At 43.6% G+C, this 2,712-nt stretch overlaps 1 long non-coding RNA gene across 1 annotated transcript in view; it reads right to left on the bottom strand.

Moving 5' to 3' along the window:
• Positions 1 to 1,044: 1,044 nt before the first annotated feature.
• The window catches only part of LOC108791170, a 73,402-nt gene continuing 71,734 nt past the window's right edge, over positions 1,045 to 2,712 (bottom strand). The window contains exon 2 of the long non-coding RNA XR_001941487.1: positions 1,045 to 1,077. This is a non-coding gene — a long non-coding RNA (uncharacterized LOC108791170). The remainder of the gene's footprint in view (positions 1,078 to 2,712) is intronic.

Raw genomic sequence — 2,712 nt, forward strand, 5'->3', positions numbered from 1 at the left:
TCCCTCCATAGATGCCGGCTCGTCCCCAGCCATAGTCTCCGTCCCCCGGCTGACACCCGTCACGCTCACATCCCCCGCACCCGTCATGTGATCGGCCCGGCTAGATGTGAGGAGCGTCGGGAGCTGGACCGCTGCGGCGTGCGCGTTCGGTGGGCGTGGCATGCGCTGCGTGCGGGGCTTGAGTGTGGAGCCGCGAACAGGCTTCAGCGGTGGGCGTGGCTTATGCGTCCTGTGGGCACGGCAGGAGCAGCGTGCGGTGGGAGGTGTCCTGTGAGCACGGCGGGCGCAGCGGTACGTGAGCAGCGTGTGACATGTGCTTCAGGCCGCGTGTAGAGCCCCGAACAGGGAAATCAATTGATAGCCGACGAATCGACGATCGAAAACGTTGGTAACGTTTTCAATCGTCGATTTTAATCGACTAAATCGATTAACTGTTGCAGCTCTACCGAATTTCGTATGTCGGACTTAAAAAAAAAACTACCATCAACTCCAATATAAATGCACTTTGCTTTCTAACTTCAATATAACGAATGTTCGTAACGGAACGAAAATGCGTCAACGGAATTTCGTATTTCCTGCCTGTTTATTGTAATGCAACTCTCAGCAGCAGCGGATCCGTATTTCGGATTTAAAAAAAAATCTTGTCATGTTGTTCAACCTCATTTACATTTTACAGGGGTAATATTAGTTCCCGTTTCAAAGAAATTCGGATCCGAAATTCGTTAACGGAATTTCGTATTCCGGATATAATTCGTAAACTGCAATTCGGATTTCGGATGCTTACGAATCTACGACATTTCATGAAAATTCTTACGAATTTCGATTCGTAACGTAACGAATCGCACATGTCTAAATATGACACGGATCTAGCTTTTGTCCCAAGCGGCCCACCTGAACACAACATGTAGAAACAGGTCTGCAGCAATCTTTACAGCTTACTTCTGAATTCCGCGTCTCGGGCTCGGCGATCTCCTTCCTTTAAATTCAGCTGCTCATTCCTCTTCTAGCTGCGAATAACTGTAATTTTTCTCACATCCTTTCCTCTCTCTCCAGTTTGGATGTCATTTCACATTAAAGCTGGAAGGACAAATTGATATGTAATATCACGATGACAAATTTCACAAGTCATCCTTTTAAATGTTAACTAGGCAGGTAAAACCTGGCAGAGACTTTGATATCTGACAATAAAATTAAAAATATATAACCCCGGCATGATAGATAACAAAAAAAAAAGGAGACTGAAGGAAAAAAAAAAAAAAGACTCTAATTTCAGATGTCAGCCCAAGGCAAAATACATCAATGATTAACACGACGGTGTTACATAGTTACATAGTATTTGAGGTTGAATAAAGACATTAGTCCATCAAGTCCAACCTATTAGGATCTCATTCTAGGAGTACCTGTACCCCTGTATATTACGGTCCCTTAAGAAATCGTCCAAAAGTTTCTTGAACAATTCCACATTATTTGCTGAAATCACCGCCTGTGGCATGTTTATGATAATTATATTGTGCAATCAGAATCGGGTTGTCGAGCCTTTTGCAGGGAGATTAGGTAACCTCAGCTCGACATTTGCTCCGATACAGTTTGTTCCATGCTGATACCGCTAAACCTCTCGCATGCATTTGCGAAATGAACTATCTGCATTGCCACGAGCAACAAATCAGATCGCCCCTATTCATGTTTCTACCATAGATAGTCAAATTAAATAGCAGTGTAGAGTGCAGAAATGGGGCTGAAAGGGTGACAGCGTGGCACCATACCCCTGAAATTATGAAAACACAAAAAGGACAGGAAATGGGGCTTTTTAGGTGCCAAAAAAATACTTTTTTCAACTCATGTCTGAATAAAAAAATATTTGTTATTTATGCAGATTAAAATCTTATCCAAAACCAATAGTGCACATATTCGTTTCATTCCAATGGTATTGCAACAAAATACTTCCATGTACACAGGGTGTTCAATACTATCTAGAGGCAGAGCCAGCTGTGCCCGCCCCTCCCCCGTCCGTTCCACCAGTCAGCGCTGGAGGATCGGAGGTGGGGAGGGGGGAATCCCTACAGGGAGCCGTGAGTGACAGTCACGGCTCTCTGCAGGGAGATGATCGAGCGACGGGATGTGTTCACTCACTTCCCGATCTATTGAGCCAACGTGTGACAGTTTCATTGTCGCAGGTCGGCTCGAACTATGAGGTTGAGTGAAAAATCACTCGCCTCATAGCTCTCCTTTAACCCCTTCATGACTGAGGCCTTTTTTTAATTTTTTGTACCCATGTTATATTCCACATTTTAGGCCTGAAAATTACTTAAAACCCCCCAACATTATATATTTTCTGAATGCCAAGACCCTATAGAATAAAATGGTGGTAGTTGCAAATTTTTATGTTGCGCAATATTAGCGCAACTCCTTATTAAACCCCAATATTTAGTGAAAAATTTAATTAAATGCCCCAAAACACAACAAAATACCATTTTTTTTAATGAAATATAAAAGATGAGGTTACAACGAGTAAAACGATACCCAACATGCCCAGGTTACAAATTGCGTGCATCCGTAAAACCCCAGTACCCCAAAAAGTCCATAGAAGACTCTTTAAAAGCCCCCACAGGTCATCAATTTAGAGATACCCCAAAATACTGGCCCTAGAATTATTGCTCTCACTCCGACGTGCGCAGCGATACCCAACATGTGTAGCGCGTTCGTCGTTTTCAT

This window comes from Nanorana parkeri, unplaced genomic scaffold (genome assembly GCF_000935625.1).
Source record: "Nanorana parkeri isolate BGI_ZX_2015 unplaced genomic scaffold, ASM93562v1 scaffold530, whole genome shotgun sequence".
Classification (NCBI taxonomy): Eukaryota; Metazoa; Chordata; class Amphibia; order Anura; family Dicroglossidae; genus Nanorana; species Nanorana parkeri.